Source organism: Schistocerca cancellata, unplaced genomic scaffold (genome assembly GCF_023864275.1).
Source record: "Schistocerca cancellata isolate TAMUIC-IGC-003103 unplaced genomic scaffold, iqSchCanc2.1 HiC_scaffold_419, whole genome shotgun sequence".
Taxonomy (NCBI): Eukaryota; Metazoa; Arthropoda; class Insecta; order Orthoptera; family Acrididae; genus Schistocerca; species Schistocerca cancellata.
The window spans coordinates 20,995-35,968 of NW_026046436.1; the positions used below are offsets into that span (position 1 = coordinate 20,995).

A 14,974-nucleotide genomic window follows, 5' to 3' on the forward strand; every position below is an offset into this window, starting at 1 on the left:
GACCCGCGACAGAGCCCAACAGAACGCTCCGCTCGCGGGGTGCTTCTTAGCCAAAAGGCCGAGAAGCGATAAGGAAACGCCGCAGAGAAAGGGCCTAAATGCTTGCAGCGTGTGCGCTCCACATATGGGAGTGACACACGGTGGTACGGGCCGATATGGCAACAGGCGACCGTCGAAAACATCGCAAAAGCAAGTGCCGGAAGGAACGACAATTCACGAGAGCACTCGTCAACAGCCCAGTACTACCCTCCATGTCGAAGAGAAAACTGCGACTCCCATTTGAACGCCGCTAGCTGCCAGGGCAGTGGAGAAGCCGAGAGGCCGCCCCACAGCAGCGCCAGGCCGGCGCGAGGCCGGCGCGAGCTACACCTAGTCGAATGCTTCCATCGTCAACCGCCCACCGCATATGTGTGTGTGTACACACGTATTCTGCGTGCGTGCGGCGGCGACGACGACGACGTTCGCGAGGAGCTAAGGATATAACTCCAAAAAATTTAAATAAAATTATCTGTGGCCGGACCATAAGAGACGCCAACGAGGCATCTGAAGGCACCGTTCTGTGCCCCCATAAATTACCAGCCTAGTGTAATGCGGCTGCAAGAGCGGTCCGGCTAAACGCAAAAAAAAATACTTATTATAATCCTAAATTAATTAAAACAATACGTGCTGTGTAAGCAGGTAACTACTGGGCACATCGAAAACTATGACAAGTTTTGCCACCAGCGGAATATCTGATCACTGCAGAATATTAAACCATTTCAGGCAGTGTTTTAATTAATTTTAGGTGGGCCGATCCCGGCGGTACTGCAATGCCGGGCCAACCCGCGACAGAGGTGGAGCAAGCCCCTAGCACTCCGTCATGAGCCAAAAATGAGTTTAATATTCTGGTCCTGCGATGCAGGACGTATCAGATATTAAGCTGATAAGAACAGATACTACACTTTTTTTTTTTTTTACCAAACGGCGCGATTGTCACTGTACCGACAGAGCCATCGAAGTAGCGGAACGGATGTTCGCCCGCTAATGCCAGGCCATACTTTTCGTATTTCTCCTGGTCTACAAATTTCACAAATAACGAAAACAAGACGAAATCCAGTTGGAAGGTGTCAACAGCATGTTCCGGTACACGCAGATCGCCAAATATCCATTCTTGTATTTCAAACGCGGTCGGCCGTCTTGCCGCCCTGTCGAACACACACTGGATACTGTTCGACCGGCTGGTCATGTCACCGCAAAAATTTCAACAACGGAGAAATTTAGAACAAACGAAACGATCCTCGATCGCTAAACGCGAGAGGAGACCCACGACCCGCGACAGAGCCCAACAGAACGCTCCGCTCGCGGGGTGCTTCTTAGCCAAAAGGCCGAGAAGCGATAAGGAAACGCCGCAGAGAAAGGGCCTAAATGCTTGCAGCGTGTGCGCTCCACATATGGGAGTGACACACGGTGGTACGGGCCGATATGGCAACAGGCGACCGTCGAAAACATCGCAAAAGCAAGTGCCGGAAGGAACGACAATTCACGAGAGCACTCGTCAACAGCCCAGTACTACCCTCCATGTCGAAGAGAAAACTGCGACTCCCATTTGAACGCCGCTAGCTGCCAGGGCAGTGGAGAAGCCGAGAGGCCGCCCCACAGCAGCGCCAGGCCGGCGCGAGGCCGGCGCGAGCTACACCTAGTCGAATGCTTCCATCGTCAACCGCCCACCGCATATGTGTGTGTGTACACACGTATTCTGCGTGCGTGCGGCGGCGACGACGACGACGTTCGCGAGGAGCTAAGGATATAACTCCAAAAAATTTAAATAAAATTATCTGTGGCCGGACCATAAGAGACGCCAACGAGGCATCTGAAGGCACCGTTCTGTGCCCCCATAAATTACCAGCCTAGTGTAATGCGGCTGCAAGAGCGGTCCGGCTAAACGCAAAAAAAAATACTTATTATAATCCTAAATTAATTAAAACAATACGTGCTGTGTAAGCAGGTAACTACTGGGCACATCGAAAACTATGACAAGTTTTGCCACCAGCGGAATATCTGATCACTGCAGAATATTAAACCATTTCAGGCAGTGTTTTAATTAATTTTAGGTGGGCCGATCCCGGCGGTACTGCAATGCCGGGCCAACCCGCGACAGAGGTGGAGCAAGCCCCTAGCACTCCGTCATGAGCCAAAAATGAGTTTAATATTCTGGTCCTGCGATGCAGGACGTATCAGATATTAAGCTGATAAGAACAGATACTACACTTTTTTTTTTTTTTACCAAACGGCGCGATTGTCACTGTACCGACAGAGCCATCGAAGTAGCGGAACGGATGTTCGCCCGCTAATGCCAGGCCATACTTTTCGTATTTCTCCTGGTCTACAAATTTCACAAATAACGAAAACAAGACGAAATCCAGTTGGAAGGTGTCAACAGCATGTTCCGGTACACGCAGATCGCCAAATATCCATTCTTGTATTTCAAACGCGGTCGGCCGTCTTGCCGCCCTGTCGAACACACACTGGATACTGTTCGACCGGCTGGTCATGTCACCGCAAAAATTTCAACAACGGAGAAATTTAGAACAAACGAAACGATCCTCGATCGCTAAACGCGAGAGGAGACCCACGACCCGCGACAGAGCCCAACAGAACGCTCCGCTCGCGGGGTGCTTCTTAGCCAAAAGGCCGAGAAGCGATAAGGAAACGCCGCAGAGAAAGGGCCTAAATGCTTGCAGCGTGTGCGCTCCACATATGGGAGTGACACACGGTGGTACGGGCCGATATGGCAACAGGCGACCGTCGAAAACATCGCAAAAGCAAGTGCCGGAAGGAACGACAATTCACGAGAGCACTCGTCAACAGCCCAGTACTACCCTCCATGTCGAAGAGAAAACTGCGACTCCCATTTGAACGCCGCTAGCTGCCAGGGCAGTGGAGAAGCCGAGAGGCCGCCCCACAGCAGCGCCAGGCCGGCGCGAGGCCGGCGCGAGCTACACCTAGTCGAATGCTTCCATCGTCAACCGCCCACCGCATATGTGTGTGTGTACACACGTATTCTGCGTGCGTGCGGCGGCGACGACGACGACGTTCGCGAGGAGCTAAGGATATAACTCCAAAAAATTTAAATAAAATTATCTGTGGCCGGACCATAAGAGACGCCAACGAGGCATCTGAAGGCACCGTTCTGTGCCCCCATAAATTACCAGCCTAGTGTAATGCGGCTGCAAGAGCGGTCCGGCTAAACGCAAAAAAAAATACTTATTATAATCCTAAATTAATTAAAACAATACGTGCTGTGTAAGCAGGTAACTACTGGGCACATCGAAAACTATGACAAGTTTTGCCACCAGCGGAATATCTGATCACTGCAGAATATTAAACCATTTCAGGCAGTGTTTTAATTAATTTTAGGTGGGCCGATCCCGGCGGTACTGCAATGCCGGGCCAACCCGCGACAGAGGTGGAGCAAGCCCCTAGCACTCCGTCATGAGCCAAAAATGAGTTTAATATTCTGGTCCTGCGATGCAGGACGTATCAGATATTAAGCTGATAAGAACAGATACTACACTTTTTTTTTTTTTTACCAAACGGCGCGATTGTCACTGTACCGACAGAGCCATCGAAGTAGCGGAACGGATGTTCGCCCGCTAATGCCAGGCCATACTTTTCGTATTTCTCCTGGTCTACAAATTTCACAAATAACGAAAACAAGACGAAATCCAGTTGGAAGGTGTCAACAGCATGTTCCGGTACACGCAGATCGCCAAATATCCATTCTTGTATTTCAAACGCGGTCGGCCGTCTTGCCGCCCTGTCGAACACACACTGGATACTGTTCGACCGGCTGGTCATGTCACCGCAAAAATTTCAACAACGGAGAAATTTAGAACAAACGAAACGATCCTCGATCGCTAAACGCGAGAGGAGACCCACGACCCGCGACAGAGCCCAACAGAACGCTCCGCTCGCGGGGTGCTTCTTAGCCAAAAGGCCGAGAAGCGATAAGGAAACGCCGCAGAGAAAGGGCCTAAATGCTTGCAGCGTGTGCGCTCCACATATGGGAGTGACACACGGTGGTACGGGCCGATATGGCAACAGGCGACCGTCGAAAACATCGCAAAAGCAAGTGCCGGAAGGAACGACAATTCACGAGAGCACTCGTCAACAGCCCAGTACTACCCTCCATGTCGAAGAGAAAACTGCGACTCCCATTTGAACGCCGCTAGCTGCCAGGGCAGTGGAGAAGCCGAGAGGCCGCCCCACAGCAGCGCCAGGCCGGCGCGAGGCCGGCGCGAGCTACACCTAGTCGAATGCTTCCATCGTCAACCGCCCACCGCATATGTGTGTGTGTACACACGTATTCTGCGTGCGTGCGGCGGCGACGACGACGACGTTCGCGAGGAGCTAAGGATATAACTCCAAAAAATTTAAATAAAATTATCTGTGGCCGGACCATAAGAGACGCCAACGAGGCATCTGAAGGCACCGTTCTGTGCCCCCATAAATTACCAGCCTAGTGTAATGCGGCTGCAAGAGCGGTCCGGCTAAACGCAAAAAAAAATACTTATTATAATCCTAAATTAATTAAAACAATACGTGCTGTGTAAGCAGGTAACTACTGGGCACATCGAAAACTATGACAAGTTTTGCCACCAGCGGAATATCTGATCACTGCAGAATATTAAACCATTTCAGGCAGTGTTTTAATTAATTTTAGGTGGGCCGATCCCGGCGGTACTGCAATGCCGGGCCAACCCGCGACAGAGGTGGAGCAAGCCCCTAGCACTCCGTCATGAGCCAAAAATGAGTTTAATATTCTGGTCCTGCGATGCAGGACGTATCAGATATTAAGCTGATAAGAACAGATACTACACTTTTTTTTTTTTTTACCAAACGGCGCGATTGTCACTGTACCGACAGAGCCATCGAAGTAGCGGAACGGATGTTCGCCCGCTAATGCCAGGCCATACTTTTCGTATTTCTCCTGGTCTACAAATTTCACAAATAACGAAAACAAGACGAAATCCAGTTGGAAGGTGTCAACAGCATGTTCCGGTACACGCAGATCGCCAAATATCCATTCTTGTATTTCAAACGCGGTCGGCCGTCTTGCCGCCCTGTCGAACACACACTGGATACTGTTCGACCGGCTGGTCATGTCACCGCAAAAATTTCAACAACGGAGAAATTTAGAACAAACGAAACGATCCTCGATCGCTAAACGCGAGAGGAGACCCACGACCCGCGACAGAGCCCAACAGAACGCTCCGCTCGCGGGGTGCTTCTTAGCCAAAAGGCCGAGAAGCGATAAGGAAACGCCGCAGAGAAAGGGCCTAAATGCTTGCAGCGTGTGCGCTCCACATATGGGAGTGACACACGGTGGTACGGGCCGATATGGCAACAGGCGACCGTCGAAAACATCGCAAAAGCAAGTGCCGGAAGGAACGACAATTCACGAGAGCACTCGTCAACAGCCCAGTACTACCCTCCATGTCGAAGAGAAAACTGCGACTCCCATTTGAACGCCGCTAGCTGCCAGGGCAGTGGAGAAGCCGAGAGGCCGCCCCACAGCAGCGCCAGGCCGGCGCGAGGCCGGCGCGAGCTACACCTAGTCGAATGCTTCCATCGTCAACCGCCCACCGCATATGTGTGTGTGTACACACGTATTCTGCGTGCGTGCGGCGGCGACGACGACGACGTTCGCGAGGAGCTAAGGATATAACTCCAAAAAATTTAAATAAAATTATCTGTGGCCGGACCATAAGAGACGCCAACGAGGCATCTGAAGGCACCGTTCTGTGCCCCCATAAATTACCAGCCTAGTGTAATGCGGCTGCAAGAGCGGTCCGGCTAAACGCAAAAAAAAATACTTATTATAATCCTAAATTAATTAAAACAATACGTGCTGTGTAAGCAGGTAACTACTGGGCACATCGAAAACTATGACAAGTTTTGCCACCAGCGGAATATCTGATCACTGCAGAATATTAAACCATTTCAGGCAGTGTTTTAATTAATTTTAGGTGGGCCGATCCCGGCGGTACTGCAATGCCGGGCCAACCCGCGACAGAGGTGGAGCAAGCCCCTAGCACTCCGTCATGAGCCAAAAATGAGTTTAATATTCTGGTCCTGCGATGCAGGACGTATCAGATATTAAGCTGATAAGAACAGATACTACACTTTTTTTTTTTTTTACCAAACGGCGCGATTGTCACTGTACCGACAGAGCCATCGAAGTAGCGGAACGGATGTTCGCCCGCTAATGCCAGGCCATACTTTTCGTATTTCTCCTGGTCTACAAATTTCACAAATAACGAAAACAAGACGAAATCCAGTTGGAAGGTGTCAACAGCATGTTCCGGTACACGCAGATCGCCAAATATCCATTCTTGTATTTCAAACGCGGTCGGCCGTCTTGCCGCCCTGTCGAACACACACTGGATACTGTTCGACCGGCTGGTCATGTCACCGCAAAAATTTCAACAACGGAGAAATTTAGAACAAACGAAACGATCCTCGATCGCTAAACGCGAGAGGAGACCCACGACCCGCGACAGAGCCCAACAGAACGCTCCGCTCGCGGGGTGCTTCTTAGCCAAAAGGCCGAGAAGCGATAAGGAAACGCCGCAGAGAAAGGGCCTAAATGCTTGCAGCGTGTGCGCTCCACATATGGGAGTGACACACGGTGGTACGGGCCGATATGGCAACAGGCGACCGTCGAAAACATCGCAAAAGCAAGTGCCGGAAGGAACGACAATTCACGAGAGCACTCGTCAACAGCCCAGTACTACCCTCCATGTCGAAGAGAAAACTGCGACTCCCATTTGAACGCCGCTAGCTGCCAGGGCAGTGGAGAAGCCGAGAGGCCGCCCCACAGCAGCGCCAGGCCGGCGCGAGGCCGGCGCGAGCTACACCTAGTCGAATGCTTCCATCGTCAACCGCCCACCGCATATGTGTGTGTGTACACACGTATTCTGCGTGCGTGCGGCGGCGACGACGACGACGTTCGCGAGGAGCTAAGGATATAACTCCAAAAAATTTAAATAAAATTATCTGTGGCCGGACCATAAGAGACGCCAACGAGGCATCTGAAGGCACCGTTCTGTGCCCCCATAAATTACCAGCCTAGTGTAATGCGGCTGCAAGAGCGGTCCGGCTAAACGCAAAAAAAAATACTTATTATAATCCTAAATTAATTAAAACAATACGTGCTGTGTAAGCAGGTAACTACTGGGCACATCGAAAACTATGACAAGTTTTGCCACCAGCGGAATATCTGATCACTGCAGAATATTAAACCATTTCAGGCAGTGTTTTAATTAATTTTAGGTGGGCCGATCCCGGCGGTACTGCAATGCCGGGCCAACCCGCGACAGAGGTGGAGCAAGCCCCTAGCACTCCGTCATGAGCCAAAAATGAGTTTAATATTCTGGTCCTGCGATGCAGGACGTATCAGATATTAAGCTGATAAGAACAGATACTACACTTTTTTTTTTTTTTACCAAACGGCGCGATTGTCACTGTACCGACAGAGCCATCGAAGTAGCGGAACGGATGTTCGCCCGCTAATGCCAGGCCATACTTTTCGTATTTCTCCTGGTCTACAAATTTCACAAATAACGAAAACAAGACGAAATCCAGTTGGAAGGTGTCAACAGCATGTTCCGGTACACGCAGATCGCCAAATATCCATTCTTGTATTTCAAACGCGGTCGGCCGTCTTGCCGCCCTGTCGAACACACACTGGATACTGTTCGACCGGCTGGTCATGTCACCGCAAAAATTTCAACAACGGAGAAATTTAGAACAAACGAAACGATCCTCGATCGCTAAACGCGAGAGGAGACCCACGACCCGCGACAGAGCCCAACAGAACGCTCCGCTCGCGGGGTGCTTCTTAGCCAAAAGGCCGAGAAGCGATAAGGAAACGCCGCAGAGAAAGGGCCTAAATGCTTGCAGCGTGTGCGCTCCACATATGGGAGTGACACACGGTGGTACGGGCCGATATGGCAACAGGCGACCGTCGAAAACATCGCAAAAGCAAGTGCCGGAAGGAACGACAATTCACGAGAGCACTCGTCAACAGCCCAGTACTACCCTCCATGTCGAAGAGAAAACTGCGACTCCCATTTGAACGCCGCTAGCTGCCAGGGCAGTGGAGAAGCCGAGAGGCCGCCCCACAGCAGCGCCAGGCCGGCGCGAGGCCGGCGCGAGCTACACCTAGTCGAATGCTTCCATCGTCAACCGCCCACCGCATATGTGTGTGTGTACACACGTATTCTGCGTGCGTGCGGCGGCGACGACGACGACGTTCGCGAGGAGCTAAGGATATAACTCCAAAAAATTTAAATAAAATTATCTGTGGCCGGACCATAAGAGACGCCAACGAGGCATCTGAAGGCACCGTTCTGTGCCCCCATAAATTACCAGCCTAGTGTAATGCGGCTGCAAGAGCGGTCCGGCTAAACGCAAAAAAAAATACTTATTATAATCCTAAATTAATTAAAACAATACGTGCTGTGTAAGCAGGTAACTACTGGGCACATCGAAAACTATGACAAGTTTTGCCACCAGCGGAATATCTGATCACTGCAGAATATTAAACCATTTCAGGCAGTGTTTTAATTAATTTTAGGTGGGCCGATCCCGGCGGTACTGCAATGCCGGGCCAACCCGCGACAGAGGTGGAGCAAGCCCCTAGCACTCCGTCATGAGCCAAAAATGAGTTTAATATTCTGGTCCTGCGATGCAGGACGTATCAGATATTAAGCTGATAAGAACAGATACTACACTTTTTTTTTTTTTTACCAAACGGCGCGATTGTCACTGTACCGACAGAGCCATCGAAGTAGCGGAACGGATGTTCGCCCGCTAATGCCAGGCCATACTTTTCGTATTTCTCCTGGTCTACAAATTTCACAAATAACGAAAACAAGACGAAATCCAGTTGGAAGGTGTCAACAGCATGTTCCGGTACACGCAGATCGCCAAATATCCATTCTTGTATTTCAAACGCGGTCGGCCGTCTTGCCGCCCTGTCGAACACACACTGGATACTGTTCGACCGGCTGGTCATGTCACCGCAAAAATTTCAACAACGGAGAAATTTAGAACAAACGAAACGATCCTCGATCGCTAAACGCGAGAGGAGACCCACGACCCGCGACAGAGCCCAACAGAACGCTCCGCTCGCGGGGTGCTTCTTAGCCAAAAGGCCGAGAAGCGATAAGGAAACGCCGCAGAGAAAGGGCCTAAATGCTTGCAGCGTGTGCGCTCCACATATGGGAGTGACACACGGTGGTACGGGCCGATATGGCAACAGGCGACCGTCGAAAACATCGCAAAAGCAAGTGCCGGAAGGAACGACAATTCACGAGAGCACTCGTCAACAGCCCAGTACTACCCTCCATGTCGAAGAGAAAACTGCGACTCCCATTTGAACGCCGCTAGCTGCCAGGGCAGTGGAGAAGCCGAGAGGCCGCCCCACAGCAGCGCCAGGCCGGCGCGAGGCCGGCGCGAGCTACACCTAGTCGAATGCTTCCATCGTCAACCGCCCACCGCATATGTGTGTGTGTACACACGTATTCTGCGTGCGTGCGGCGGCGACGACGACGACGTTCGCGAGGAGCTAAGGATATAACTCCAAAAAATTTAAATAAAATTATCTGTGGCCGGACCATAAGAGACGCCAACGAGGCATCTGAAGGCACCGTTCTGTGCCCCCATAAATTACCAGCCTAGTGTAATGCGGCTGCAAGAGCGGTCCGGCTAAACGCAAAAAAAAATACTTATTATAATCCTAAATTAATTAAAACAATACGTGCTGTGTAAGCAGGTAACTACTGGGCACATCGAAAACTATGACAAGTTTTGCCACCAGCGGAATATCTGATCACTGCAGAATATTAAACCATTTCAGGCAGTGTTTTAATTAATTTTAGGTGGGCCGATCCCGGCGGTACTGCAATGCCGGGCCAACCCGCGACAGAGGTGGAGCAAGCCCCTAGCACTCCGTCATGAGCCAAAAATGAGTTTAATATTCTGGTCCTGCGATGCAGGACGTATCAGATATTAAGCTGATAAGAACAGATACTACACTTTTTTTTTTTTTTACCAAACGGCGCGATTGTCACTGTACCGACAGAGCCATCGAAGTAGCGGAACGGATGTTCGCCCGCTAATGCCAGGCCATACTTTTCGTATTTCTCCTGGTCTACAAATTTCACAAATAACGAAAACAAGACGAAATCCAGTTGGAAGGTGTCAACAGCATGTTCCGGTACACGCAGATCGCCAAATATCCATTCTTGTATTTCAAACGCGGTCGGCCGTCTTGCCGCCCTGTCGAACACACACTGGATACTGTTCGACCGGCTGGTCATGTCACCGCAAAAATTTCAACAACGGAGAAATTTAGAACAAACGAAACGATCCTCGATCGCTAAACGCGAGAGGAGACCCACGACCCGCGACAGAGCCCAACAGAACGCTCCGCTCGCGGGGTGCTTCTTAGCCAAAAGGCCGAGAAGCGATAAGGAAACGCCGCAGAGAAAGGGCCTAAATGCTTGCAGCGTGTGCGCTCCACATATGGGAGTGACACACGGTGGTACGGGCCGATATGGCAACAGGCGACCGTCGAAAACATCGCAAAAGCAAGTGCCGGAAGGAACGACAATTCACGAGAGCACTCGTCAACAGCCCAGTACTACCCTCCATGTCGAAGAGAAAACTGCGACTCCCATTTGAACGCCGCTAGCTGCCAGGGCAGTGGAGAAGCCGAGAGGCCGCCCCACAGCAGCGCCAGGCCGGCGCGAGGCCGGCGCGAGCTACACCTAGTCGAATGCTTCCATCGTCAACCGCCCACCGCATATGTGTGTGTGTACACACGTATTCTGCGTGCGTGCGGCGGCGACGACGACGACGTTCGCGAGGAGCTAAGGATATAACTCCAAAAAATTTAAATAAAATTATCTGTGGCCGGACCATAAGAGACGCCAACGAGGCATCTGAAGGCACCGTTCTGTGCCCCCATAAATTACCAGCCTAGTGTAATGCGGCTGCAAGAGCGGTCCGGCTAAACGCAAAAAAAAAATACTTATTATAATCCTAAATTAATTAAAACAATACGTGCTGTGTAAGCAGGTAACTACTGGGCACATCGAAAACTATGACAAGTTTTGCCACCAGCGGAATATCTGATCACTGCAGAATATAAACCATTTCAGGCAGTGTTTTAATTAATTTTAGGTGGGGCCGATCCCGGCGGTACTGCAAATGCCGGGCCAACCCGCGACAGAGGTGGAGCAAGCCCCTAGCACTCCGTCATGAGCCAAAAATGAGTTTAATATTCTGGTCCTGCGATGCAGGACGTATCAGATATTAAGCTGATAAGAAACAGATACTACACTTTTTTTTTTTTTTACCAAACGGCGCGATTGTCACTGTACCGACAGAGCCATCGAAGTAGCGGAACGGATGTTCGCCGCTAATGCCAGGCCATACTTTTCGTATTTCTCCTGGTCTACAAATTTTCACAAATAACGAAAACAAGACGAAATCCAGTTGGAAGGTGTCAACAGCATGTTCCGGTACACGCAGATCGCCAAATATCCATTCTTGTATTTCAAAACGCGGTCGCCGTCTTGCCGCCCTGTCGAACACACACTGGATACTGTTCGACCGGCTGGTCATGTCACCGCAAAAATTTCAACAACGGAGAAATTTAGAACAAACGAAACGATCCTCGATCGCTAAAAACGCGAGAGGAGACCCACGACCCGCGACAGAGCCCAACAGAACGCTCCGCTCGCGGGGTGCTTCTTAGCCAAAAGGCCGAGAAGCGATTAAGGAAACGCCGCAGAGAAAGGGCCTAAATGCTTGCAGCGTGTGCGCTCCACATATGGGAGTGACACACGGTGGTACGGGCCGATATGGCAACAGGCGACGTCGAAAACATCGCAAAAGCAAGTGCCGGAAGGAACGACAATTCACGAGAGCACTCGTCAACAGCCCAGTACTACCCTCCATGGTCGAAGAGAAAACTGCGACTCCCATTTGAACGCCGCTAGCTGCCAGGGCAGTGAGAAGCCGAGAAGGCCGCCCCACAGCAGCGCCAGGCCGGCGCGAGGCCGGCGCGAGCTACACCTAGTCGAATGCTTCCATCGTCAACCGCCCACCGCATATGTGTGTGTGTACACACGTATTCTGCGTGCGTGCGGCGGCGACGACGACGACGTTCGCGAGGAGCTAAGGATATAACTCCAAAAAATTTAAATAAAATTATCTGTGGCCGGACCATAAGAGACGCCAACGAGGCATCTGAAGGCACCGTTCTGTGCCCCCATAAATTACCAGCCTAGTGTAATGCGGCTGCAAGAGCGGTCCGGCTAAACGCAAAAAAAAAATACTTATTATAATCCTAAATTAATTAAAACAATACGTGCTGTGTAAGCAGGTAACTACTGGGCACATCGAAAACTATGGACAAGTTTTGCCACCAGCGGAATATCTGATCACTGCAGGAATATTAAACCATTTCAGGCAGTGTTTTAATTAATTTAGGTGGGCCGATCCCGGCGGTACTGCAATGCCGGGCCAACCCGCGACAGAGGTGGGAGCAAGCCCCTAGCACTCCGTCATGAGCCAAAAATGAGTTTAATATTCTGGTCCTGCGATGCAGGACGTATCAGATATTAAGCTGATAAGAACAGATACTACACTTTTTTTTTTTTTTACCAAACGGCGCGATTGTCACTGTACCGACAGAGCCATCGAAGTAGCGGAACGGATGTTCGCCCGCTAATGCCAGGCCATACTTTTCGTATTTCTCCTGGTCTACAAATTTCACAAATAACGAAAACAAGACGAAATCCAGTTGGAAGGTGTCAACAGCATGTTCCGGTACACGCAGATCGCCAAATATCCATTCTTGTATTTCAAACGCGGTCGGCCGTCTTGCCGCCCTGTCGAACACACACTGGATACTGTTCGACCGGCTGGTCATGTCACCGCAAAAATTTCAACAACGGCAGAAATTTAGAACAAACGAAACGATCCTCGATCGCTAAACGCGAGAGGAGACCCACGACCCGCGACAAGAGCCCAACAGAACGCTCCGCTCGCGGGGTGCTTCTTAGCCAAAAGGCCGAGAAGCGATTAAGGAAACGCCGCAGAGAAAGGGCCTAAATGCTTGCAGCGTGTGCGCTCCACATATGGGAGTGACACACGGTGGTACGGGCCGATATGGCAACAGGCGACCGTCGAAAACATCGCAAAAGCAAGTGCCGGAAGGAACGACAATTCACGAGAGCACTCGTCAACAAGCCCAGTACTACCCTCCCATGTCGAAGAGAAAAACTGCGACTCCCCATTTGAACGCCGCTAGCTGCCAGGGCAGTGGAGAAGCCGAGAGGGCCCGCCCCACAGCAGCGCCAGGCCGGCGCGAGGCCGGCGCGAGCTACACCTAGTCGAATGCTTCCAATCGTCAACCGCCCACCGCATATGTGTGTGTGTACACACGTATTCTGCGTGCGTGCGGCGGCGACGACGACGACGTTCGCGAGGAGCTAAGGATATAACTCCAAAAAATTTAAATAAAATTATCTGTGGCCGGACCATAAGAGACGCCAACGAGGCATCTGAAGGCACCGTTCTGTGCCCCCATAAATTACCAGCCTAGTGTAATGCGGCTGCAAGAGCGGTCCGGCTAAACGCAAAAAAAAATACTTATTATAATCCTAAATTAATTAAAACCAATACGTGCTGTGTAAGCAGGTAACTACTGGGCACATCGAAAACTATGACAAGTTTTGCCACCAGCGGAATATCTGATCACTGCAGAATATTAAACCATTTCAGGCAGTGTTTTAATTAATTTTAGGTGGGCCGATCCCGGCGGTACTGCAATGCCGGGCCAACCCGCGACAGAGGTGGAGCAAGCCCCCTAGCACTCCGTCATGAGCCAAAAATGAGTTTAATATTCTGGTCCTGCGATGCAGGACGTATCAGATATTAAGCTGATAAGAACAGATACTACACTTTTTTTTTTTTTTACCAAAACCGGCGCGATTGTCACTGTACCGACAGAGCCATCGAAGTAGCGGAACGATGTTCGCCCGCTAATGCCAGGCCATACTTTTCGTATTCTCCTGGTCTACAAATTTCACAAATAACGAAAACAAGACGAAATCCAGTTGGAAGGTGTCAACAGCATGTTCCGGTACACGCAGATCGCCAAATATCCATTCTTGTATTTCAAACGCGGTCGGCCGTCTTGCCGCCCTGTCGAACACACACTGGATACTGTTCGACCGGCTGGTCATGTCACCGCAAAAATTTCAACAACGGAGAAATTTAGAAACAAACGAAACGATCCTCGATCGCTAAACGCGAGAGGAGACCCACGACCCGCGACAGAGCCCAACAGAACGCTCCGCTCGCGGGGTGCTTCTTAGCCAAAAGGCCGAGAAGCGATAAGGAAACGCCGCAGAGAAAGGGCCTAAATGCTTGCAGCGTGTGCGCTCCACATATGGGAGTGACACACGGTGGTACGGGCCGATATGGCAACAGGCGACCGTCGAAAACATCGCAAAAGCAAGTGCCGGGAAGGAACGACAATTCACGAGAGCACTCGTCAACAGCCCAGTACTACCCTCCATGTCGAAGGAGAAAACTGCGACTCCCATTTGAACGCCGCTAGCTGCCAGGGCAGTGGAGAAGCCGAGAGGCCGCCCCACAGCAGCGCCAGGCCGGCGCGAGGCCGGCGCGAGCTACAACCTAGTCGAATGCTTCCATCGTCAACCGCCCACCGCATATGTGTGTGTGTACACACGTATTCTGCGTGCGTGCGGCGGCGACGACGACGACGTTTCGCGAGGAGCTAAGGATATAACTCCAAAAAATTTAAATAAAATTATCTGTGGCCGGACCATAAGAGACGCCAACGAGGCATCTGGAAGGGCACCGTTCTGTGCCCCCATAAATTACCAGC

The 14,974-nt window shown here is 50.9% G+C and overlaps 11 non-coding genes across 11 annotated transcripts; all 11 read right to left on the reverse strand.

Annotated features, from left to right (window-relative positions):
• Positions 1–779: 779 nt before the first annotated feature.
• LOC126123255 (U2 spliceosomal RNA) lies at positions 780–968 on the reverse strand. The gene has a single exon (XR_007526350.1). It is a non-coding gene; the product is annotated as a U2 spliceosomal RNA (small nuclear RNA).
• Positions 969–2,085: 1,117 nt separating this feature from the next.
• LOC126123256 (U2 spliceosomal RNA) lies at positions 2,086–2,274 on the reverse strand. The gene has a single exon (XR_007526351.1). It is a non-coding gene; the product is annotated as a U2 spliceosomal RNA (small nuclear RNA).
• A 1,117-nt stretch (positions 2,275–3,391) lies between these two features.
• LOC126123257 (U2 spliceosomal RNA) lies at positions 3,392–3,580 on the reverse strand. Its single transcript, XR_007526352.1, has one exon. It is a non-coding gene; the product is annotated as a U2 spliceosomal RNA (small nuclear RNA).
• A 1,117-nt stretch (positions 3,581–4,697) lies between these two features.
• Positions 4,698–4,886, reverse strand: LOC126123258 (U2 spliceosomal RNA). The gene has a single exon (XR_007526353.1). It is a non-coding gene; the product is annotated as a U2 spliceosomal RNA (small nuclear RNA).
• Positions 4,887–6,003: 1,117 nt separating this feature from the next.
• LOC126123259 (U2 spliceosomal RNA) lies at positions 6,004–6,192 on the reverse strand. The gene has a single exon (XR_007526354.1). It is a non-coding gene; the product is annotated as a U2 spliceosomal RNA (small nuclear RNA).
• Positions 6,193–7,309: 1,117 nt separating this feature from the next.
• On the reverse strand, positions 7,310–7,498 carry LOC126123261 (U2 spliceosomal RNA). Its single transcript, XR_007526356.1, has one exon. It is a non-coding gene; the product is annotated as a U2 spliceosomal RNA (small nuclear RNA).
• Positions 7,499–8,615: 1,117 nt separating this feature from the next.
• On the reverse strand, positions 8,616–8,804 carry LOC126123262 (U2 spliceosomal RNA). The gene has a single exon (XR_007526357.1). It is a non-coding gene; the product is annotated as a U2 spliceosomal RNA (small nuclear RNA).
• Positions 8,805–9,921: 1,117 nt separating this feature from the next.
• LOC126123263 (U2 spliceosomal RNA) lies at positions 9,922–10,110 on the reverse strand. The gene has a single exon (XR_007526358.1). It is a non-coding gene; the product is annotated as a U2 spliceosomal RNA (small nuclear RNA).
• A 1,118-nt stretch (positions 10,111–11,228) lies between these two features.
• On the reverse strand, positions 11,229–11,419 carry LOC126123274 (U2 spliceosomal RNA). Its single transcript, XR_007526368.1, has one exon. It is a non-coding gene; the product is annotated as a U2 spliceosomal RNA (small nuclear RNA).
• A 1,122-nt stretch (positions 11,420–12,541) lies between these two features.
• On the reverse strand, positions 12,542–12,731 carry LOC126123251 (U2 spliceosomal RNA). Its single transcript, XR_007526347.1, has one exon. It is a non-coding gene; the product is annotated as a U2 spliceosomal RNA (small nuclear RNA).
• Positions 12,732–13,859: 1,128 nt separating this feature from the next.
• On the reverse strand, positions 13,860–14,048 carry LOC126123273 (U2 spliceosomal RNA). The gene has a single exon (XR_007526367.1). It is a non-coding gene; the product is annotated as a U2 spliceosomal RNA (small nuclear RNA).
• Between the last annotated feature and the right edge of the window lie 926 nt (positions 14,049–14,974).